The sequence below is a fragment of the Bos indicus x Bos taurus genome, chromosome 23, assembly GCF_003369695.1.
Source record: "Bos indicus x Bos taurus breed Angus x Brahman F1 hybrid chromosome 23, Bos_hybrid_MaternalHap_v2.0, whole genome shotgun sequence".
Classification (NCBI taxonomy): Eukaryota; Metazoa; Chordata; class Mammalia; order Artiodactyla; family Bovidae; genus Bos; species Bos indicus x Bos taurus.
This window is the reverse complement of record NC_040098.1, coordinates 37,553,406-37,579,482: the sequence shown is the minus strand read 5'-3', so window position 1 is coordinate 37,579,482 and position 26,077 is coordinate 37,553,406. Positions and strand designations below refer to the sequence as shown.

The 26,077-nt window shown below is 42.0% G+C and overlaps 2 long non-coding RNA genes across 2 annotated transcripts in view; both read right to left on the bottom strand.

Moving 5' to 3' along the window:
- Nucleotides 1–26,077, bottom strand: part of LOC113882120 — a 189,583-nt gene that overhangs the window by 135,539 nt on the left and 27,967 nt on the right. The gene's annotated exons all lie outside the window — the stretch shown is intronic.
- Nucleotides 226–3,774, bottom strand: LOC113882122. Its single transcript, XR_003508290.1, has 2 exons — nt 2,288–3,774; nt 226–604 (listed from the first exon to the last, which is right to left on the bottom strand). It is a non-coding gene; the product is annotated as an uncharacterized LOC113882122 (long non-coding RNA).

Below are 26,077 nucleotides of genomic sequence, written 5' to 3'. Positions count from 1 at the left end.
CCATGACTCAAAGGCCCATGTAGGTCCTTGGGAAGAGGAGGAAAGAAAGACCTTGGTTGCTTTATAATGAACCCACAGCCTGGAAACAAACCCAGCTGATTCTGAATGCATTCTGCCACATTAGATTTTTAACGTTTCCAATTACATCTATAGTAGTAGAAATCTGGAAGAATTTAAATGTTCCAAGGGATTGTATATTGGAATAACACACAGCAATTAAAGGGCTCTGTTCTTGATATACTCATTTTTTAAAAGCAGCTTTCAAAGCAAGGTATACAATTTAAGTCCCATCTTTATAATTTATATATATACACAATTGTATCAATCAGTGCTCGTTTGATGAGTAGTGGGATCATGGTTGAGGTTTATTTTGCTTTTTAGCTTCTGTGCATCTCCCCAGTGTCTCCCATATATTTGTATTGTTCTTGTATCGAGACTTGCTGCAGAGTACAGTGGTTGGAGGTGGATGCGTGTGTGACACTGGCCCTTTTCCTGGAGGAGATACCGCAGCAGAGTGAGGTAGCAAGCTATCTTGTCTTGGCAGATTGTCGTAAGAGTACTATTATCGGCAGATTATCATTATTATAAGAGTTAACTTGAGTAACTGTGTAAAACAACATTTAAGTACAGAAAAGGTAAAACAAAAGCTTAAAAAATATATCAGGATAATATACTGCAGTTTTTTTAAGAAGTTCTTCTTGTTTCCCCTTTAGACATCTAATAAGTAACATAAACAGATACTTTATTTTGGCCAACATCAGCTCTTGGGCAATGCTCCACTCTCAGAAACATGCCTGATATTTGTGTTGGATGGTGGATGTTTTATTAACTCACAGTGTGATTGGGAACAAGTTAATAACCTCTCGATTTGAGTTTCTTCATCTTCCATTTTTGCTCTGTTGTTTAACAAATGCATCTACTCTGTGCACGCACTGTTTTGCAAATATTAACTAAGTTAACCCTCGTCCCTACCCGACAAGGAGAAACTATTACCCCTACTTTACACATGAGGAAACCGAGAAACGAAGAGGGGTTAAAAACTCACAAAGTTCACCCAGATTGTAAAGCAACAAGATCAGGGTTCAAATGCGGGCTGACCGGCTCCGGACGGTCAGCCCTGTGTCTTATGCTGGACTCAGTGACATCAATACATCTATCACTTACGGTGTGTAAAACACCCACAGAGCCCTGGGCATCTTCCCTCTCCATGCTTCTCACATCTCTTTCTGTCCCCTGAAGTTTCATTTGGAAATCCAATTTTAAAAATATCACTTATCTGGTGGGCCAGTGGCTAAGACTCCATGCTCCCAATGCAGGAGGCCTGGGTTCCATCCCTGGCTAGGGAACTAGATCCCACTTGCAGCAACTATTAATAAATGCCCACAACTAAACAACAAAAAATCCTGCATGCTGCAGCTAAGACCTGGTGAAGCCAAATAAATAAATAATAACTACATATATAGATATAGATATCTCATATACACTCCAGGATTTATTTTATGAAACAAACTACCAGGTATTAATTTCTTACCTTCTCTGCTTTCAATTCATCCCTTCAGGACCGAATATTGAATTTAATACTTTTGAAAGCAAATTCACATCTTTAAGAAGCTCAATAAAATGCAGCCTTTGGGTTCACACAGTCTCTACCATACAAATACTACCCAGTGCCTGCCTAATTCAGTTAGCTGCTGGCTTTCTGGCTCAGTCAAATACAAAAAGACCAGTTTACTCCTCTTTAATATGCCCATAGAGAGACAGAATCACTTTCAGGTTTTTTCCCCCATAGAATGTTCTATATGTAAATACAAAATGGAATTTTCATATTTTCCAAATTTACTAACTTTAGAAAGCTCCCACAGGCCACAGTGAAGACCAAGAATCCCACATGCCTCCACTAAAACCCAGCGCAGCCAGATAAATAAAAATAAACAAATGTTTAAAAGAAAACAACTTTGGGATTAAAAAAACCTCAATTTGAGAATGAGCTTCCTAGATTTGAGTTAAACAGCCTTTTCTCTCTGTACTAACTAGTAGAGCTTGACTTGTCCACAAACACAATAGCCAACTAATCAGGTTATCGAGGGACTGAGACCTCCAGAGCTCAGGTTTTCGGAGGACTGAGACCTCCAGAGTTCAGGTTCAGGCTTGAGCTCCTGTGTAGACCCAAGCATGAGCTGGGTCTGGGCAAGAGTGTAGATGGAGACCTCCACGCCATCTCTAAATATTTAAAAGGTACAAACCGAGCCAACAATGCTGTTAAATAAAACAAATCCCACTCTCTTACCTTGACAAATCCTCCTTCCTGAGACCAGCATGGAACGTGGGGTTCTTCTCTGCTCCGGGGTTCCGAGCCAGAACCTGGCGGGGTTACGGACAGCAGCCTCTGGACTGACCAGCCCCTTGGCCGACTCCAGCATGCACACCGAAGCCTATCTGTTGACACCTGGCTGTGGTGAAGGGCACAACAGCGTTTACTGCAGGGCGCCAAGCAAGAAAACCAGGACAGCTAGTGCTCAAAAGCCTCAACTCCTCCATGGGTTTCAGCAAAGCACGTTTACAGGCCAGGTGAGGGAGGGGCGTCCCAGGGTACGTGAATAGCTCGTGCACAACCCTCTGATTGGTTGATGGCGAGGTAACAGGTGTCACACCTGTTAACGTGATCCATCAGTAAAACCCCCAGTAGGTGTGGGGGCTACGTGCCATGATCATCAAGTTGTTAACATCTTCATCTGTAAAACAACTCCGGCAGTGGGCATCAGACACTGTGATCTGGGTACTTGAGGAGGAGTTAAATCAGAGGATACGGGGGAGGGGCCTGTTCCCAGGAAGGCTCCACGGGGTCCTGCTGGACTACAATCTGAGGCGGCCCCCTCAGCAGCCACCTCCACCCATCTCTCGGGTCCAGGAGTGCACACACTGGCAGCATCCTTTATCCTCAGCCAGGCAGGCCGAGGATGCTGATACAGGAATTCAGGGTTCCAGGGACCATGCTCTCCGAGCGAGAGAAGCACAGGCTCTGCAAGGGGGGGGTCCCCTTGACCCACTGACTCTCCCTGTGGGGAAAGCTGTGATAGGGAATGACAGTGGAGGGGCCACAGCAGGCCCCTCTAAAGGATAACTCTCGAAAGCATGGTGCCCAGGGCAGAGGCCCCCCTTGCTGGGTCTTAAGGCTGTTGTTTTCTCTGGTATATCCTTGGTCGTCTGCTATGTTTTGTGGGATGGGAAGGGTCAGGGATGACATGGTAGGAAATTAATCTTCCACAACTCTACGTTTGACCCTCCTAGAAGGAAAACCCTGTGCCTCCCCCTTTTGTCAAAATCAAACTAAACCTGTGCTTGTATGTATTTCGTACTTTGTAAAGTAGAATTCTGAAAGACAGAGGGCAGTCTCATAGGGGAAACACCTGAGGAAATCTTGGAGACCTCACATGGAAGAGCTTGGTCATTCAGTGAGCTTATTGGTTGTTTCTGCTCCACCCCAGACTGAAAGCTGGGGGGAGGGGTACTTTTAGGATTTAAAAGGGGGAGGGGGAGGACTTTAATGGGAGGTCCATTTAGATAAGCAAATTTGGGCATGACAAGAGAGGGCAGTGTGCTAGGATCTGTTAGAAAGCACTGAGTGATGGAGGCCAGTTGCGTTCTAGGACGACGGCGCCTTCAGTTGACACGATGATGACGGTAAGGACACTAAAATATACTGACTAGCAAGTGGGGGCCAAGCATTGTGCTAAATACATGATATATACCTAAGAAAATATCTTAATGATATTATATAGTTATACATTTCATTTATATAAATACATAATTTATAATTATAAATGTTTTAAATATAAATTATAATCTATATATAAATATATGTCTATATTATATATCCTGCTGTTGTGCTGTGCTCAGTTATGTCCAACTCTTTTCAACCCCATGGACTGTAGCCCAGCAGGCTCCTCTGTCCATGGGATTTCCCAGGCAAGAATACTAGAATGGGCTGCCATTTCCTGCTCCAGGGGATCTTTCCAACCCAGGAATCAAACCCACGTCTCTTTTGTCTCCTACATTGACAGACAGATTCTTTACTACTGTGCCACCTGGGAAGCACACACACACATATATATATGTAATTAATGTATATAAATTACATATATATATGTAATTTAATACTCATAGCAACCTTTGAAGAAGTGAAGCTTAAAATGGTTGAGTAACTTGGCTTAGAATAATGTTGCTAGTTAAGTGACAATACAGATTACAATCCAGGTCTGTCTAATTACAGAACCTAAACTTTTAACCAGCCTGTTAAAACCAACTAGCACTTCATAAAAATAGGCAAACTGGTGGCAATCTAGTCAAAGACAGACCCAGTCACAATGCTCTAATGATCTCTTTATCTAATATCTAATGAAAACCTTAGGTATACTAAACTGAATGAAGAAAGATGGCCCTAGGGAGAAGTCACCTAGAAAGTGACTGCCATGTTTACACGGACCAAAGATTTGAGGATTTTCTCATCCTGAGGGGTCAGGGCGAAGCATAATTTAAGAAGCAGGGCTTGGTGCTGCACTGATAGAAGTGTTATGGACCAGAACTGGAGACCAGAAGCTGAGTCTCTAAAACTCAGCAGGTTTGGGAAGCAGAGAGAATGTGCTCATTCTTAGGAGCTGCACCAGTGAAGATCTTAGAGGAGCTTGGTGTAGTGTCCAGCTAAGAAAGGACCAGATAAATATCACCGACAAGACAGGAAGAAGTCTTGAGAGGGCAACCCTTAACTCATTTATATATTTACAACATAAATGACCAAGAGAAATTAATCCCTGTGAGTGTTCTTGTGATTCTTTATTACCCTACCTCTGCTTCCCATAATCATTTCCCTGAAATTGCATGCAGAAGAATGACTTGAAAAATAAAGAGATTTATTTCTTTGTTCTGGAAAAAAAAAAAAAAAATAGGAGTCAGAACAGAGTGGAAAAGAGAAAAGCCAACTGGGAAAAATAGGGCAGGAAATGGAAAAGGCAGAGAAGAACCCAAGTAAAAGAACAGCTGGTGATGATGAAAGAGGCAAAGGCGTAACTTTATAAGTCTCTGCAGACAAAATAAGGAAAAACTGGTCCACGTATGGGCATAGACCTTGGAAATTAACTATGCATACCTGAAACCTCCTGCATCCCAGTACTGATGCTGCATTCCTAGCGGTCCCTAGGCTTAGTGGGTGAAGGCTCACCTGGGCGATGGGCATTCAGACTGGGAAGGGTCTTGTTCCCTCCACCATAGATATGGGATTTGTACCTTTACATGGAGAAGGAAATGGCAACCCACTCCAGTATTCTTGCCTGAGAAATCCCATGGACAGAGCCTGGCGGGCTACAGTCCACGGGGTCACAAGAGTTGGACATGACTTAGCAACTAAACGATAAGAGCAGTACCTTTAAAACACAGCATCGTAAGGCTTTGCAGGCAGCCATTCATCATGTTAAAGAAATACTGCCGCATAAGAAAAAAACAGTATTTTCTCAAAATTCTACCTTCGTCATATATAAATTTGACTTAAAGGAAAACACTATAAACAAATGTTGAATTCTAGTTTTAAACACTTCAGCAGGCATCTCCTTCTAGACCTCCTTAGAGGTAAACTATACTGATGCCTGCAACTTACTTTGCTGCTGCTGCTGCTAAGTCGCTTCAGTCGTGTCCGACTCTGTGCGACCCCATAGACGGCAGCCCACCAGACCCCGCTGTCCCTGGGATTCTCCAGGCAAGAACACTGGAGTGGGTTGCCATTTCCTCCTCCAATGCATGAAAGTGAAAAGTGAAAGTGAAGTCGCTCAGTCGTGTCCCACTTTTAGCGACCCCATGGACTGCAGCCTACCAGCCTCCTCCATCCATGGGATTTTCCAGGCAAGATACTGGAGTGGGGTGCCATTGCCTTAAAATGCAACAAAACAATAAGCTGGAACTGGTGGCTGAACAGAGGGGTACGTAGCTGGATGTAGATGTGATGAAGTCACTATAGGAAAATGATGTTTATAGAGTCTAAGGGGTTAGTATGTGGGTGTTTAAATGTACTTTTCAGCTTTTCTGTATGCTTGAAATTTTTCACAGTAAAATTTTGGTAAGATGTTCTTACTAGAGAGAAGTTCCTCTTTAAAAGACAGTACATAGACCCAGGACACAGACACAAGATTCTCAATCTTTTTGATTATGCTATCTTTTAGAAAGCCTCACTGACTAATGTGAGGGCTTGTCTTTGATATTCTTCGCCTGTTTCTTTTGTCTCACCTGCCTTTTTCTCTCTGGCAGTCTAGGACAGCAGAAATATTGGCACTTGGTAAAGACATGTTTCATAACTATACCCCTAAAACTTAGGAAAAACTACACTACGCCATTGTTCTTGTAGCATATGCTAATTAGAGAAATCACATGTCAACTAGGAATATTCTATTTGACTACATGTGAAATGCATCTCTTCACCACAGTATGTGTGTTGCAGAAAAGACTCTTGGTATTATGTGATAAAGTTTGTACACCCTATCTTAAAGCATATTAAAGGCATTCTTCTAGATTCTGTGAGTATGGTTCCAGGTATTTATACTTTAAATCACTCCTTCTAACTGTAGCTGACTCTCTGCAGTGACTCGGGGTTAGGAATTAGGAGGCAAGGGATAACTTTTTACCTATCTTTCTCATGCTCAAAATAAAAAAAAAGTTGCAAAATAGTGTTAAGCTATGACTATCTGAGATTCACCAAAACTAACCCCTGCCAGTCTACTTTCATGGTTGATTCTTTAATTTTTCAGATTATTTGCAGTTGTAAAGTTATCCTGGTAGTCTTTTTAAGCTATGTTATACTTATCTAGAACATTGTAAGACACATCCATAGTGAAAAACTTGTCAATAATGAATTAGAATTTATCTAAAGAACTTATTTAAAAATACTATTATCATATACATTCGATGGCTTAAATAGAGTGTAAAGAGAAAATTTAATTTTAGAGAAATACTAAAGTTCAAGATTTTTAAGTTAGCAGCTCTAAATACTGCGTCTTATTTGGTGGCAAAACAAGGGGATTTCAATGTCATCAAGCTTTTATACAAGACAGTACTAGGGGCACTCGCATCCTAACAAAATAAAACAAACCCCTTATTTTCCAAGAATATGAACTACAAATACTTGAATCATAAAACTATGTTTAAAATTTGCTATTTTATCAAGTGAATAAAATTAGTTTCTGATTCCCAAAAAAGTAACAAAAATCTGATCTCCAATTTTTCTTAGAGACTTTGGGGATACCTGTTATTACTTATAATAGACTTGTATACCAGTTTACTCAATCAATGATTAATTACTCTGCTCCAGTTTTGACTATTGGAGAGCTTTAAAATGCCAGGAGGTTAAAACCTTGTGCAAAATATCAAGGCTATTTTTTTTTTTTTTTACTACAAAAGAAAACACTTTAGCATCTAGGCAGTGTAGGTTTGTGAAAAGTCCTTTGTCACTAAGAGCCAAGCTTCTTTTTCAAAAGATAAGCATAATAGGTTCAGTATTTAAAATGTGAGCTATCTCACAAAACAGTATGGTAACACAATTGATCTCCAGTGAATTCTTGCTATTTTTAAATAAATTATGTAGTATGTAAAATTGTTTCCCCTTTTCTTTTGAAAAGCCTTAAAACCTTGAATGTATTCAGAGAAAAGAAACAAAAATTATATTTAAATCACTTTTTTAAAACACCATGTTTTCTTTGTATTTAGAAAACACAGGAAAAAAGTTGTTTGTTATCCCACGGTTAATTAGAATAACAGTGAGTGGAAAAAAAGCACAACATAAAAAAACATATACCCATTGAAACCAGACAAGGAACATCATCGACTAAAGAAACAATTAGAAACAGAACTTACCTCTTTCTGACAAATGTATTTGCAGGGGTGCAGGGAAGGGTAAAGCTGGGGTAATGGATTAAGAAATATACCAGAGTTCAGAGTCTTCAGCCAGAAACTCACAATATTGGACAGGTACCTTTCAACCCTACCTTCCCTCAACCACCAGAGACTGTCATCCCAGAAATCCTATCTAGTCAAACTGAACTTACTTCAGTAGCGGGAGCCCGCACACTGTCTGCTAGCGAGAGTAAAATTCCACAAGTCCCTGCGCCTATTAAATGACTACAGTCTGTTCTCCACGGAGGCTTGAAGAGCCATGCCACTGTCCTGGGGTGACACAATGACCCTAGAGATGGAACCTGCAGCACTTGTTTAGGTGAAACTTCTGCTTAGAGAGCGAGCAGACACAAATAACAACAACCAAAGTCAAGGACCGAAGCTTCATTGATTCACTCAGACTCACATGCTCTTTAAAAGGGGCTGCATCCAGTTATTACTGGATGTCTCTTGAGCTTCTGTCAACCTGCAAAGTTTTTAACGTATCACCCCAGGATTATAATCCTGGGCTCTCTAACCTGAAAGCAGACAGCATTTGTTTCAAAATAGAGACAAAGATGAAAACTTCATCTTGGCTGCATTTTTTAATCTCCTCTCCCAGAATAGAATCTTCCCTCCCTTCCGGTAAACACATGCTTGTATACATTAAAATTTAAAGGGTGTAAAAATTAGCAACTCCATACTCTCCTATACCGAAGAATCAACCCCCAATCCACAACAGGCTCACCATCTCCCCAAATTGCCATTTGGGCTCTAGGAATTCGAAACACACACACACACACACACATACAAATGCAAACCCAACAAAAGAGACATTGAAACCTAGGAGAATGTTGAGGTATCGCACACTCTGCTTCATTTTTGTTCCGGAGGGAGAGCGATCAGGGTTCCAGGCAGGGTGACATAACCATGGGCATTAAAAGCATATAGTCAGTCTTAGCAAATTAGGTAAATTAGCGATCATTTGATGGTATTCTATTGTTGTTATTGTAATCAGAGTCATTTTCCCTGGTAGTGGTGCTTCGTGATGAAGCATAGTTCTCACGGGATAATTGTGAAAGATACTGAAAGATTCAGGCTCAGGGATGCCGCATCTGCTTTCAAAAGCTCTTCTGATTCAAACTGGCATTTTCCTTTATCTTGGAAATTGATTAGAGATTCAGATCATGCCGGTTTAAATGGAAAGGTGAAAGCAGGGTAATTTCAATCTATGAATTATTCAATCTCAGCCTGGTGCAATTGCCATCCAGGAGCGGATGCTCTGACGGTCCTTCCGCAGAGCCTCCATTATGCTTGTCATTTTTATTTCTTTATCTACGATCTCTTTCTCAGTTACCCAGCTTGTCCCTTAGGGCTCAGCTTCACAAACCCAAAGTATTTCAAATTGGCAGTAACCTAAACGTGCGGCTGTCTCAAATCGCTGTCTCCACAGGCTGCCTTTTTTTTCCCCCAAATCATTTTAAACACACATACACACACATTCATGATGATATCTGTGAGGCTCTTTGATTCAATGAATTAAAACACGCACATACACACACACACACACACACACACCCACACACACACACAAAGATGAGGGAATTGCTGCAAAGAAGAGTTATGTTCCACTAACATCACAAGAGGAGATAAAATGATGCTTTCTGCTTCCTTCTTTGTTGTCGGTATGACCCATCTTAGTTGAATAACATCACGCAGGAAGGAGCCAGCACTAAACAGGCTTGCCTGGCACCCTGATTTCCAACCAGCACAGATGAAGACTGCATGGAAGGCAGACTAATCCAGGCAACCGTACAACTTAAGCGAGCACGATTATTTAGGAAAAATAAGAAGAAGCCATCAGAGGACCGCAATTAAACTGTCAATCTCCCAGGCTCCACCTGCACCCAGATTGCAGTCGCAAAGATTCTCCACTTGATGGCTGGCTGTGTCACTGCTAGTCGACAGCTTGTCCCCGAATCCAGAGAGGACTGGGATGGATTTAGGTCAGTGATTCTGGTTTCTCCTTTAAATCATGTTCTAACTGAGGAGCCGGGGATCTGGGCCAGTCAACCGTGAGCCGCCCGAACTGGGAGCTTGGAACATCAGTGCGGTGGAGGAATCTGCCTGCCCAGGCCCCAGCTGGGCACACAGCATCAGCATCTCCTTTGTCCTAGCCTTTATCCCACAGGTAGGGCGCCGCGCTTCGTGAGAAGCCCACAAACTATTCCCACAAGTGCTGGGGAGCCAGCCGCGCTCCAACCGGGGCGGTCTGGCCACCGGGCTCCGGGCAGTACCTGCTCTGCTGCAAACGCACGCTGCCAAGTGTGAAGCCATCGTGTGCATTCAGACTGCTTCTCTGCTGCTGGCTAAACACAGGTAAATGCTCCTCAAGGAAGAAATGCTAGGTAGCAGCAGGAACAGACCACTTTCAAACTGTCGCTTTTTTTTTGCCTAGTTGTACGCCTTGTGACGAGGAACCGGCAGGAGCCAGGGCTGGGGCAGAGCGGTGATGCAGAAAGCAGCAGCAATGACACAGCAGTCAGCTGACTCGCAGGGTGTGATTGCTCAATGTCCTCTGCAGAAGCGGGTCAGCTTCGAGGGTGGCACCGGTCAGACGGCCTTGACTGTGAAGCAGACTTGCAGGAGGGCAGCACCTGGCAGGGCTACCCGCCCCCCCCAACCCGCACCTGGCAGGGACACCTCCCATTGCGTGTCTCTCAGGCACAGTTTTTAACTCACAGCCCTCGGGACTTAACTGTTTCTGTCCTGCTTGCTGGGAAGGCAAGTGATTCTTGGGGTGACGGTCCCAGTGCAAACACAGGTGAAAACCTTCACGGTTCCTATTGTTCGGGTTCACTTCAGCACCAAAAGAAGAATGGTGAGAGTTCTCGCCTGCATTTTGGTTTTAAAAGCACAATGCTTTTTTTTTTTAAGCAGGTAGAAATTGCCTTCAGCTACTGGTATGCCGTAATGAACTAGTAAATTGTACCTAACAGAATGGCACGAGCAATAGGAGAAAGCTCGCAGGTAAATTCATCCAGTGGTTAGCCTTAAATCATGGTCCAGCTGCTATAAAGCAGTGTGCAGGGCTCTACTGCAAAAGGCAGGTTGTGCATCCCAATTAATGGACACTAGAGCAAACAGCCTTATATGGTATCACCCCAGTGATTTGAGGAATGCTAAAATAAGAAAAGCCATCATTACCAGGCATTTGTTTAATGACTGTAATCATACTGAATTAATTTAACTTGCTGCAGTGTGTAACAGAAAGTCAATTATAAATGTGCACCAAAAGAATAACAATACTAGTATCTGCATGGCACCTTCTTCTGACAGGACATGCCCTTAAGGAGATCTCACATCCCCAACATTCAGAGAGCACTCGGGATGTGCTAAGTGCTCACAATCTGCAACGGGCCCCTCAGAGGACAGGCATTTACGGTTCTACACCAGAAGGACACATATCGTACGGATTGCATACAGACAGTCACCACCGTGACCCATGCCAGTTGTTCTGCGAGGACTTAGCCATTTTCCCCCTATTTGTGCCTTATGAATTTTATTTCTCTATTTGCTTCTTTTTTTACTAAACACTTAAAAAAAATTTTTTTTGGCTGTGCCCCATGGCATGTGGAATCTTAGTTCTCCAACCAGGAATTGGACCTGCACCCCCAACAGTGGAAACACAGAATCTTAACCACTAGACCATCAGGGAAGTCCTCTGTTTGCTTTTTATTTGGTTATTTTTTCTTTCTTTCTTTGGTTCTCTTGACACAAATCCTGATTGAATGAGGAAGTTTTTCAATAGCACACAGAGAGATCAAAACTGGAAGGAGTGGTCTCCCCTGGTGTGTGTGTGTGTTCTGTTACTCAGTCATGTCTGACTCTTTGTGACCTCGTGGACTGTAGCCGGCCAGGCTCCCGGCCATGGGCTTCTCCAGGCAAGAATACTGGAGCAGGATGCCATTCCCTTCTCTAGGGGATCTTTCCAACCTAGGGATCGAACCCATGTCTCTTGTGTCTCTTGCCTTGGCAGTCAAATATCTCTACAACTGGACCACCTGGGAAGCTCGGGGGTGGGGCAGAATCCACCTATTAATGCAGGAGACAAGGGTTTAATTCCTGGTCCTGGAAGATCCCACGTGCCAAAGAGCAACTAAGCCCGTGCACCACAACTACTGAGCCTGTGCTCTGGAGCCCGGGAGCTGCAACTTCTGAGTCCACACGCCGCAACCGCAACTGAAGCCCACACGCTCTAGAGCCTGTGCTCTGCAGCCAGAGAAGCCACTGCAATGAGAAACCCATGCACCCCACAACTAGAGAGAAGTCCCCGCTTGCCACAACTAGAGAAAGGCTTCGCGCAACGAAGACCCAGCACAGTCAAAAATAAATAGTGAAAATGAGAGTTGCTCAGTCATGTCTGACTTTTTGCGACCCCATGGACTATACAGTCCATGGAATTCTCCAGGCCAGAATACTGGAGAGGGTAGCCTTTCCCTTCTCCAGGGGATCTTCCCAAGCCATGGATTGAACCCAGGTCACCCACATTGCAAGCGGATTCTTTTCCAGCTGAGCCACAAGGGAAGCCCAAGAATACTGGAGTGGGTAGCCTGCCCCTTCTCCAGGGGATCTTCCCAACCCAGGAATCAAACTGGGGTCTCCTGCATTGCAGGCGGATTCTTTACCAACTGAGCTATCAGGGAAGACCTACAAATAAATAAATAAATTAAAAAAAAAAAAAAAAAACTGGATGGAAAAGTGCCTTCCGTGTAATTAGGTGACTGCTATGAGTAGTAAGTGACATTTAAATAAAGCAAGGATTCTACTTTGAGGTAACAGAGGCCATCTCTCCTGTACCCTTTTTTGAGCTCCCATTCAAGAATCCGAATCTCAGAAATTGACCGTGCCACCTTCTTTCAAAACTTGCTATCAGGAAATGAGCCCCCAGATGGTACAAATAATCCATAAGGTTTCATTTAATTCCTCAGAGGCACTCATACTTTTGAAGAACCTAGGGCTTCCAGAAAAGACATGGCTACCTATTGGGGGCAGATTTCAAGCACCAAAGCTCTAGGTGGGAAATCATTTCTATGGGGCAAGGAGGCCTTCCAGCGGGGTCCACGTCTCCTTCTTCCGATGGCAGGTCTGTGCCATGGTGCTGACCGCCCAGTGATGTGCAAGAATTCTAAAAGCTGGGTACTTGAAATCTGGGAATATACTGGGAATATTTACACCATGGAAGTGGACAAATACTAAAACTTTAGTGTTGTTGTGTTTTCTGGAAAGCTGGTTTACATGTTGTAATATATTTAATTACGTCAAGTTATACTACGTTCCTTTATTTTAACCCTAGAATCCAAAACGCTTAAGAATAAAAAGTACAATGGTTAAGCAAAAGGCTTGGCTTAGAACCCACTACAGATACTACATGCCCTGAATGTGTATGGTCAGTGTGGGTCACAGGGGCCAGAGAGATTCTGACAGCGCCTCTCCCCCTCCTCTAGGGCACCCTATCTTTCCTTGTGACTTCTCTCAAGTCCTCACTCACCAAGCAAAAATGGTCCACGCATTGGTATTTATAAAAATCTCCTCTTGCACCCTATGGCATATTTAATCAGTGATGTGTAGGGATTATAAAAGCTAGGCAGTTGAAATCAACCACACTGGGAATATTTACATCATGGAAATAGGCAAATACTAAAACTTTGGTGGTGGTGTTTTTCCTGGAGAGTGGGTTTACATGTTGTGATATATTTAATTATGCCAACTTGTAATATGTTGCTTTATTTCAAACTCAGAATCCAAAATGCTTAAGAGTACAAAGTACAATGGTTAAGTGACAGGTTCACAGCTTAGAGGGCTTATCCTTGAATCCTGTACCACTGATTATCTCTAAGACTTTTTGGGTAAGTTCATTACCACAAGACTCAGCTTCCTCTTCTATAAAACAGGGCTCATAATACTGTGCACCTCATAAGTTATGTATATTCATGAATATACATATATTTATATTCATGCATAAAACCACTTAGCATGGATTCTCACTCAGGCAAAGCTTCCAGTGGCTGTTAGTCATGATTATTTCCCCCTTCTTCTTCCTCCTGCTCCTCCTCCATCTCATTTAATTGATCTGCATAGCAGACTGACCTTTTTTGGACTGAGATAAGTGAAGATATTTTAAAGAGATTATAGGCAGGAAACAAACACACACATACACAACCAACTTAAGATTCTGTAGAATGGAAGGTTTCCCTGTGGTTCCTGACCCTTGTGGATAACAGAGATTTGAAGGGCTGGTGCTATTTTTGCATATATTGTAGAATCTAAGAAAGCATCACAATCCAACCGAAAAATTACTGATGGACATCAGTTTCAGCACGATTTAGAGGTTAAAGAGAAGCCAAAATAAAACCGCACACTGTATTAGGAATTGCTGTACACAAAATATGCAATCAGCCCTCATGAGTGAAATGCCAATTCTGAATAATACCAGAACTGCAGAAAGAAGAATAAAAGCAGTTCCCATTTAGTGAGTGTCTACAGTGTGCCTATGCCCACGATCATCTTCCCAGGGAAATACAGCCATAGAGACACACATAGGGCCTCCTATGGCCAGAGTTCCAAATGCACTACACGTGATAACTCATTAACCCTGGGAGCCCAGCTTGGTGCTCTGTGATGACCTAGAGGTGTGGGGTAGGCAGAGAGGAGGGAGGCTCAAGGGGGAGGTGAGATATAGATATATATAATTATGACTGATTCCCATTGTACAGCAGAAAACAAAACAACACTGTAAAGCAATTTCCCTCCAATTAGAAAATAAATTTAAAAAGAAAAAAACTTATTTAATATCTACAGCAACACTATGAGGAAGATATTATTCCTGCAATGAATCCATTACGTTGGGGAGCTATTAGGATGCTTTCACAACCCAAAACTTGAAGAGGTGATAAAAAAATGAAAATGTTAACTGCTCAGTCACGTCTGATATTTTGTGATCCCCCTGGACTGCAACCCGCCAGGCTCCTCCATCCATGGAATTCTCCAGCCAAGGATACTAGAGTGGGTAGCCATTCCCTCCTCCAGGGGATCTTCTGGACTCTGGACTCAGAAATCGAACCCAGGTCTCCCACATTGCCGGCCGATTCTTTACCATCTGAGCCACCAGCAGGTGAGCATTATTTAAATCACACATCTGGTATATACAGGTTTGTGGATTCAAACCCAGGTTGTCTGATCTGGGTTCAAATTCAAATCTATGCTCTTGAATATTAATATGCAAATACAGGCTTCCCTGGTGGCTCAGGTGGTAAAGAATCTGCCTGCAATGCAGGAGATGGAAGAGACATGAGTTTGATCCCTGGGTCAGTAAGATCCCCTGGAGAAGGAAATGGCAACCCATTCCAATATTCTCGCCTGAAGAATCCCATGGAATAGAGGAGCCTGGTGGGCTAGGAGTTAATGGGGTCACAAAGAGTTGGACACAACTGAGCGACTAAGCACGTAGTCTTCTTACAAATTAGTTTTCAGTTGTAACAGTCTCTTGAGAGGGTTGGCAGAGCTGCAGAATGAAGGAAAAAATGGAACAGAGATTTGAAGTCACAGATTTTATTTTCTTGGGCTCCAAAATCACTGTGGACAGTGACTGCAGCAATGAAATTAAAAGACGCTTTCTCCTTGGAAGAAAAGCTATGACAAACTTAGCAGATTAAAAAGAGAGACATTACTTTGCCAACAAAGATCAGTATAGTCAAAGCTATGGTTTTTCCAGTAGTCATGTAAGGATGTGAGAGCTGGGCCATTAAGAAGGCTTAGTGCCGAAGAATTGATGTTTTCAAATTGTGGTGCTGGAGAAGACTCTTGAGAGTCTCTTGGACAGCAAAGAGATCAAACCAGTCCATCCTAAAGGAGATCCACCCTGAACATTCACTGGAAGGACTGATGCTGAAGCTGAAGTTCCAACACTTTTGCCACCTGATGTGAAGAACTGACTCATTGGAAAAGACCCTGCTGCTGGGAAAGACTGAGGGCAAGAGAAGAAGGGAATGACAGAGAATGAGATGGTTGGATGGCATCACTGACTCAATGGACATGAGTTTAAGCAAACTCCAGGAGACAGTGAAGGACAGGGAAGCCTGGCGTGCTGCAGTTTATGGGGTTGCAAAAGAGTCTGACACCACTTAGCAACTGAACAACAGGAGAAGGGTTAAAGTCTAAAAGTTAGTGAGTAGGGAGACGCTGTCCCATAAGAATTATTAGAAAACTGAGTTTTCATTATAGTGTTCCTTTAATGATATTTTAACTCAGAGATATCCTGGTAAATTGGCTTGGGTGGGGACTAGAAGCCCTGGCTTGTAGCGTTTGCCAGTTTTTATGGTGTAAATACTCCCACCATGCCTGATTTCAAGACTCCAATAGTAATAACCTGTTCCCAAGATTCCTGAATATTTAACAATTGGTTCTCGCAAGCTCATAGGAGTAGCCCTTAGCAGATTAATGCCTCTACTTCCAGGTCAGCCTTCATCTCTCTGATTAAACCCCAGCTCTCTGATGCTTCAAGGTCTTCCATAGTCTTCTGTATCTTTCTTGTTCTCCCTCCCAAACTGTACTTGTACTTCTTATATTTGATGAAAGATGTTTTTACTTTTGTTGCTCTTGATTTTAAAGGAAGGTGAGACGTTTATATTTCTCTTCCCTTGACTAGCTAGTGCTTGACAGAGGTGTATAGCTTTCTAAGTGGGAGTGACCCTTGACTGACGGGGTAAAGGTTGTTTACTCTGAGAACTGGTCAGCTTCCAAGAGAACTAAGGAGCCTGCAGGTGAGAGTTTGCATGTACCCCCAATACTCACACGCATGCAATAATCTTTATTGCAAGCCTTGTACCGCCAGGTGCTTGTACAAACACACCACACTCACCACTTTGGATCTGCACCTGTTCTCAAGTGCTCCCCTGTACTTTATAGCCAGTACACAGTATTTTGAGGTCCCCATACCCACGCAAAGTCACTCAGTAAGTACATGATTACCATGAGGTCATGATAGGAATTCAGACCTAGCAAATTAAACCGCAATTACCCTTTGAGAACCCAAGTAACTTTAAGGATAATCACCATGTTCTCTGTAATATTGTTTTCAGATCTTTGGGGAAGCTCATATTTAAAGCACATATAACCAAATGAAAAATTACAGCAAGGGACTGAAAGGTAGTTACAAAACAATATGTTAGTCACTCAGTCATGTCTGACTCTGTAACCCCATGGATTGTAGCCGGCCAGGCTCATCTGTCCACGGAATTCTCCAGGCAAGAATACTATAGTGGGTAGCCACTCCCTTCTCCAGGGGATCTTCCTGACCCAGACATTGAACTGGTATCTCTTGCATTGCAGGTAGATTCTTTACCATCTGAGCCACCAGGGGAGCCCAGTTACAAAATAACTGCATGCTATTTGATTCATACAGCTTTAACAGAGGATTCCCAACACCGTTTCTTGTACCTGTGGGACACTTTGAAGTTATTCTTTTTTTTCCCCCTTGGTTCTGTTTAATGCTAAGCCATAACTCTTTTGAATAATGTTGTTTGGTAAAATATGCTAACGTGCAGGCTCTAAGTGTAGGTTAGAGTTCAATACAAAATTTGGGGGTTTTTTCCTGTGTTATGTAGAGAAAGGGTTTTCAGCCTTTAGAAGTTGATTGTAAATGCAGTCTATTTTGGGAAAACACATAGCCGTGCAAGTTTCTTGTTTGTTTATTAATGGAGGGCTCTATTCTAGCACCTAGATGTGCTTGGAGAATTCTCCCCAAGTATCACTGCCTTCTTATTCCATTTATTCTAATAACAAATCTAGCTCTACTTCTTTCTCCCTCTGCCTCCTTTCTCATTTCAGAAATGGAAGCTAAAAGAGATGAAAGTGAAAGTGTTAGTCGCTCAGTCATGTCTGACTCTTTGTGATCCTATGGACTGCAGCCCACCAGGCTCCTCTGTCCACAGAATCCTCCAGGCAAGGATACTGGAGTGGGTAGCCATGCCCTTCTACAGGGTATCTTCCTGACCCAGGGATCAAATCTGGGTCTCCCGCATTGCAGACAGATTCTCTACCATCTGAGCCACGAGATAAAAGTAAATAAGTGCATGCCTGTGGCATTGGGGAAAGGTCTTTGAGCTAGGAGACAGAAGACACAGGGCAAATCATTGACCTTCTCCATCTCCGGCTGATTAACTTTAAGCTGAGAATGAGTACATTTTGTGAGGAACGCCTACAAATGCATAGTGCATGTGAATGTGTTTTAAAAAACTGGAACTACTATTTTAAAATACAGGCACTAATATAACAGTATTCTGTAAATTTCTGAGTAAATCCTAGTAATGGAACTTGATCTAGTTATATGCCGCTGCTCATTCTCCACCCCCTCGCTGTTCCTAGACCCTGCCTCTCATTCTACCCTATCTTTGGCAATTTCTTGTTCTAATCATGCTTTGGTCAAGCACAGGAAACTGCAAAAAAAAAAAAAAAAAAAAGCCAAATCTTGTACAAAACTTGTTCTTTGTATCTTAACAGGAAATTAATTACTGTTGCACTTCTACCTTTAGGAAATTTTAGGAATTTTTCCTTGAAGGATATTGCTTGCTACAATCCACTGGATGCAGAAACAGTCTAAGAAATGAATCTGGTAGGAATTAGAACTTTTGAACACTACCAGTATTGCTGATATAGTCTAGATGGTGAAGCTTAGCAATATATTATACTTGCAACTGAAACCTAAGGTTTGCCATGCCTTTTTGAAATTTTCTGTTTGCAAAGCATTTTGCCAAAGGGATTTATGTCTCTTCTATTCTCAGAGGCCGTGGAGCTGGACAATGCCGGTCCCAGGGTAGATGCAGCCAATACGGTTCCTTTTCTCAGACCCTTCATGTCACAAATGCTTATTCCACTGGTAATTCAAAAATGAATCTAGCCAGTTTTCATATACTGTATCACTCAACATACCATCGTTTCTACAGTAAAATAATGTTATAACCATCAAAATTATTTCCTAAGTATAAAAGAGCTGAAGTAGTTAACCTTATTATGTTAAAAATAATATGATGAGAAAACCAATAACGAGTCAATAAAATCATGCAGAGTTTAGGTTCACAGTTTCAAAGTGAATTAAAAGTCATCCTGATTTAGTAGGAGAACACATTTGTGAAAACTAGACTTCATAACAGACTTATGAATGATTTCTGTATGCAAATCAGATAAATGAGCATCCCTTAACATACAAGCACCCAGTAAGCAATGTGGACTTCTAAAGCCAATTGTATTTGCAAAGGCTGATGATATTCAACATAGTTGGAAAATGAGGAAGGTGTGACTGGGAGGCAAAAAGTGGAGACAGCATATGACGTTAAATATTCTTTTAAGAACTATGGTTAACAAGGACTCATTAGAAGCAGTAATTTAAAAGGTACATATTTCTACACATGAGGTTTGGCGGGTATTTATTTAGGATAGAAACTTTTAAAATAAAGTTATTGGCTGAGGAAAAGTTATTAGTAAAAATGATCCGTTGAGATATGGAAGATAGTAGGGTTGATTGATGGGAGTTCCAGAGAGACACGGGATGGGACCAAGCGCATCCTTGGAGAAGCCCGAGCGCTGCAACCGAGAGTAGCCCCAGCTCGCCACAACTCGAGAGAGCCCACGCTCAGCAACAAAGACCAAGTGCATCGAAAAATAAAAATAAACTACAAAAACACCGAAAACATGTTCTGATCAGAAAAGACAGACCATTATCTCCCTAGACATAAATACTGTGATACTATTAATGTAGTCCATGATTGATGAACTTCTTTAGACAGTAGATCACTTTTCCTTAGGAAATAGTATACTACAGAAGTAATTAACAGGGTTTCCCAGATGGTGCTAGTGGTAAGGAATCTGCCTGGGACGCAGGAGATGTGGGTTGGATCCCTGGGTCGTGAAGATCCCCTGGAGGAGGACATTGCAACCCACTCCAATATTCTTGCCTGGAGAATCCCACGGACAGAGGAGCCTGGTGGGCTACAGTCCATAGGGTCACAAAAGAGTTGGACACAACTGAATCAACTTAGCATGCAGGCATATATACATATACACACACACATATATATACATACACATATAAAGATTGTTCTTACATTAATATCTTACTTTGTAAAAAATGTCATGTCAATAGGTAATTGTTTTGCCTGTGCTAGTCTTAGCTCCATTATAAAAACACATGGATTATATCTTATTTCTTTTATATTTGACACAGTGTCCACCCCCCTCCTGCATTGGTAATATGCATTCAGTATAGATTTGTAAAACTAAAGGGGTCTTGAAAAGATCAACTCCTCATGGTACTTATAGATAAGGGAACTGGGCTCAGATGCCTTGTTCCACCTTAGGCTCTCAGCAAGTCAGGGAGCCCATGCTTACTCTCAGATTCTTAGCCAGTGTTCACTGCACTGTACCACCCCATCTGAATAATTCATACAAAACTTCCTTTGGTCTTATACTGTCTTTCTTCAAGATCTCATTTTACTGTACCCAGAATGATATTATGAACCTTTAAAATATCCTTGAGCATTCAGGAGGCCTTAAAGAAAACTTTCGTTTTCCAGGTGAACATACTTTAAGCTCTGAGACATGAGGATCCTGTCCACAGTCACAGCGAACCACTGGCAGTAAGAAAAGAACATTTAAATGCTTTTGCGCCTGTAGGGGCCATGGTGCCGAAAAGGAAACAGACTGATAAAGACTCTCCATTTGGACTTGATCACTTTTTCCTCACCCCCATTGTTGAGATCTCTATAAAAATAGCTTTTCCACAGTGATGACTGTCACTCTTTCTAAATGGAAAACAACTTGTAAACTTCTTTTACCTCCCTGAAGTGGGACAATATTGGCACAAACATTTCCTTGATATTTAATAACTCTCTCCAACTGCTGCAGCTGCTCCAAGACAGACATAGGCAGAGATTAGATAGGGCGTTTGCACCTGGCCGGCCATAAACTGTTTCTTAGTTGCAGATGAAGGTTACCAGGCCCCATTCCCTTCTGTCCTCAGACCCAGGAGGTGGAAACATGAAAGAGAGCTGCAGTTATTTATAAACAGTAAAAACTTCTGGGGAGTGTATCAAATGAATGGACTGATTTGCCTACTCAGAGTAGAAGCAGTTTTTTCCAGGCAGTTGACAACTCTGGTGCTTAGAAATGCCTCCTCCTGGCCTAGTCCTTTCTATCCCAATGTTAGACTACAGGTTTTGTTTCTAACAGAGGGTAGGTGTGAACTCAACACGGATTATGTGCTCCATCTGTGAGTTCTCAGTTCTATCCTTCGACAAGTAGGATGTTTTGTCTTTGCAAGTTGGCCTTGGTACATCTGCCTCTTGCTGGTCTCTGCACCCACCACTCTGGTTTTCTAGACCCAGAATCGACCCAGGGTCGGGAGAAATGGAGCTCAGCTTGGAGAAGGGGGCGGAGCTGGGTACGTTTTGTGGAGTGTTCTCCTTAATTTGATTCAATGGATACTGGCTGGCAGGAAACACAATAAAAATGAGTTTATAGACCTCTGAGGCCAGCTGTCATCTACTTAGCCACAGTGTGGTAATTTGAAAGCATTATGGGAAAAAAAAAAAAAAAACTTCATATTAGCAGATCATTTGAACAGGCTCCTTTTCTCCCCCACAAATCCTAAGACTCTACACTTCTGTTACCAATGTGTTATGTAAGCATGATTCATTCTTAGACTGGAATAACTCTTTTTGACTATGCCCAGTTCAGAGGCATGGGCTTCCCTGGTCACTCAGTGCTAAAAGAATCCACTTGCCAATGCAGGAGACTTGGGTTCTATCCCTGGGTCAGGAAGATCCCTTGGAGAAGGAAATGTCAACCCACTCCAGTATTCTTGCCTAGAAAATCCCATGGACAGAGGAGCCTTGGGGACTATAGTCCATGGGGTCCCAAAGAGTCAGACCTGACTTAGTGACTAAACAACAAATTCAGAAGTATACACAAGGAACTTCAGTTCAAATGTAAATGTGCCATATTTGTGGCATTTTCCACTCCTTTTCTCTAGTAGTTTCCAAGCTTTTCAAGTATGAGAGCCCCTGTTCTACCTAATGATAGTTTTGTTTTAGTCTGTGTTGACTGAGACTACCAAAAGCTACTGTGAAAGCAGCATATTTTGTATTTATGAATCACGCCAACAGCAACCTACACATGAAAAATCTGCATATATTCCAATACATTATTTATTCTGTCCTTGATAGTACTTGGTATAAATATAGATTCCAGGACCCCTTAAAAGAACTCCAAGGATTTCCAGGGGTGCAAGGCCCAAATTATAAAGACAGTCACTGTTCAAAAAAAGCAATGACTCTTACAGAAGGAATTTGGAGGGAGAGCTGTTGAAATAATCTTGCAAAAACTTGCAGAATAAGATCTTTGGTACATCATGTTCCACAGGATAAAGAGAGGAGAAAGCTAGAGAGACAGCATTTGAATTTCCAGCAATATAGTTTAGGTATTATGATTTTGCCATTTAGCCAAGACTTTTTTTAATGGACCAGTGTAATTAGATAAAACTCCTAATCAGCTCAATTATTTTTATCTTCTTATAGTATGTAACCCTTAACCAGTATATTTACTGTGATTAGTAATACTGAACTATGCTCAAAAGTCCCTATATTAAAACTACATTAGTTAAAATGTAGAATACATGATGCACAATCTGATTTAATTTTTATGAGGTCATTAACAAATATTAAACTATAATATATAATCTAAAATCATGTTCTCTCTCTTTATTCAGACTGGTAAAATAATATTCAGGTAACTGGATATGTATTAAAAATTACTTCTAACTTCATTTTCTGCTCTTGACTTGGAAAAAGCAATGGTTTCTAAAAGATTCTGATTCACATCTTAAAACACAGAGCAGAACTCCAACATAAATCATAGGCCCTTCTTCTCCAAAAAGTGTAGAGAAAAACACATTGTATCCCAATTTTCAATAATCCTTGACTTTTCCTATTTTCTCCTGAGAGTCCACTCTTCCTGAAGGAATTAGGTTTGGTTTGTAATCTAAAGCCCTGATGTTTTCACAAGGGGAGAAGACATGAAAAAGATCAGCCTCACACCTAAGCTAAATGATTCCCTGGATAATCCTCTCCAGATAGCAAACATTAGAACAAGCAAAGATAAACTTCACATGGGCAGCTCCAAGACTACGCATCCCTAGGAGGGAAACTTCCAGACTTCCCTGGGTGCCTAGTTACAGAAAGGACATGATCCGTGATGAGGAAAGATACACATTCCCACATGGAGTTTACACAAGTGAAATAGTGATCCCCAACAGCAGGCAGGGGACCTGATAACCTCTCCTAGTTGGGCTGCCCAGAATTATCTTTGAAAGCCCAAGGGCAGAATACTGACATAAACTCAACTGCCCTGACAACATGGAGCAACATCTTCTGGATACAAACCTTTGCACAACTTCCAAAAGGGCAAAAATCAAAGCCTTCACTCTCAGTCCTGTTCTGTCTCATGAGGTTGCATTCCTCATGTAGTATAACACCTCCCTTCACCCCCAAAGTTTTCAGCTCCCTCTCCCCAAGCCCACCACTGAGCCCCCTCTCCCTGGATTTACATCCAGGTGCGAATTCATACATGTGGTGGGAATCCTTCACCCAAATGCAAATCATTCTTGCAAGATCAAAATTCTTTTGCTAGGGATAGTCTGGGCAGGCCTCTAAGGAAATTTGCATTTTGACTGGTAGTATAGGCACAGCAGAGGGTTACAGAAGTGAAGGGACAAAGAGATCATTGCAAAATCAAATTAACAAACAAATGAGATACAAATATACTCTATTAACTGTCTACATTTTTTTGAAACAGGAAGAGACTAGAATTTAGAATGCTGATATGCATCCCATTGAAAAGGGGCAAAAAGAATTTTAATGAATCACAACACAACTCGAGATGCAGCCCATATCATTAGAGTCTCCATGATTGTAACTCAGTGGAGAGCTGGCTTGATTTAGCCTTCTGCTGATGATTTCTTATAGAAAAGGACTATAATTCAAAGTAAGAGTTCCATACTGCTTGTAGTTTAAAACAGCTATTATAAAAGAATATTCAAGCTAGCATTTGAAAAATTTTTAAACATTTCCAACCCAATATTTCAAATAGCTTGCTATAACATTTGCAGACAATATTTTTATATTATAAAAAAATGAAAATTTCTCCAAATTTAGCTCCAAAAAGTCCAGTCTTAGTCTGTTCTTTATAGCATTCTCCTTCACCCAAATATATTGACACTGAGAAACCAAAATACCTGGAGTCAGTGATGTGGATAAGCGTGAGGCCAATTAAAATGACTGACGGGAAAAGTATCACCAACACTCACAATTTGTGAGATGGAGTCGTAAGTACTTTGACTATTACGGAGATCCACCATGAGGACAGAAACTTGGATGATGACCAGTGGCAAACATCCTTGATCTCTGGGATCGACCTGCGGTGTGCCTCCCCACCAAACACACAGATTCATATCCTCGAGAGCTTTACAGGTAGGTGTGGGCCCTGTGCACAATGGACCCACCTCTACAGACAGGCTAGCAGTGATTCAAGGCACCACCTGGAGATGAATCTCCTGACTCAGATATGCAGAACACAGTAAGATTGGCCTTTGCAACCACGGGGGATGAATGACACCAGATGCGTTTTCTCGAGTGTGGTTAAAACTGCTCACAGACAGGGATTAGAATCATTCGTATAATATTCTCCTATGCTTCTGAAGAAGACTACAAGCTTCTCTGAGCACAAAAAGTTTCCCTGTTGCTGCTTCTCCTGCCAGATCCCCACTGCAGCCGAGTAGTACCAGACATCTGACCATCAAACCATTGGCCATTGTAGGAACTAGAGGCTAGATCAGCTGGGAGTGTCTGTTTGGAATCATTTAATGTAATTACTGGCACATGATAATAAGATATTTGTCTCTTTTCCTCCGTCTTTCACACCTGCCCTTCTCGCCTTTCTGAAACCAGAGTAGTATGTATGTGTGTGTGTGTGTGCACATGAGCGTGCACACATGCACACATGCTACTGAGTAAAAGTCCTATTCACATCTAACTGTAATTGTGTAACTCTTTCTAATCACAAAAGACTTAAAAGTCTTATCTTCATTAAAAGGAAGACAAAACTGACCCTACCCTCCCTCCTTAACTCTTCTCCATTCTAGCAGTAATACTTCCATTCCTTAAATGCCATTGGGAGTCAATAGACAGGCTTTTACAAACTGTGCTTTCTAAGTGCCTGCTTTAAACAACATGGCATATTACATATTTCCATTCAGTCCTTCCCCAGAGTCAACAGTGGACTCAAAATGCAACTATATCTCCAGGTCTGTTACCACTGTTACATAATATAGTCTGTTCATGAACTACAAATTCTATGTCAGGCATGCATTAAGTGTTCAGTGAAAGTTCCATGCCATTTTACCTCTTATCCTTAAAGCCAACTGAAGGTTGTGCATGCGTGCTAAGTCGCTTCAGTCATTCCAACTCTGTGCAGTCCCAGGGACTGTAGCCCACCAGGCTCCTCTGTCCATGGGCTTCTCCAGGCAAGAATACTGGAGTGTGTTGCCATGCCCTCCTGCAGAGGATCTTCCTGACCCAGGGATGGAACCCACATCTCTTACGTCTCCTGCATTGGCAGGCAGGTTCTTAACCAGGTAAGTGTAGCTTACCTCCTATGCTATTTATTCCACTGAAAGACCATTTGAATGGCAAGCCTCTTCATTTTCTGCATGACTTTAACCTTTTTCATAGTTTCTGATATATAACACTATTACTTTCCTTCCTTTCATGGTTCATTCAATAGACACTCGTGCAGCACCTTTTATGAACAGGATCACAATGAGAGACAATGTAGTGCTGTGGATAACAGAGCAGGCTGCTTAAGAGAAGACTCAGGATCAGCCTCGGCCAAGTCACTTCTGAGCCATTCCTCAGTTTCCTCATCTGTAGACTGGGGATAATTAAAGTGTCTATCTCATAATGTTGTTGCAAGGAATAAATGGGGCAGATCTGTTAAGTGCTTAGAACAATGGCAAGCATCTGTTAAGTGATATATCCAGATATATCCAGGAGCTAGTACG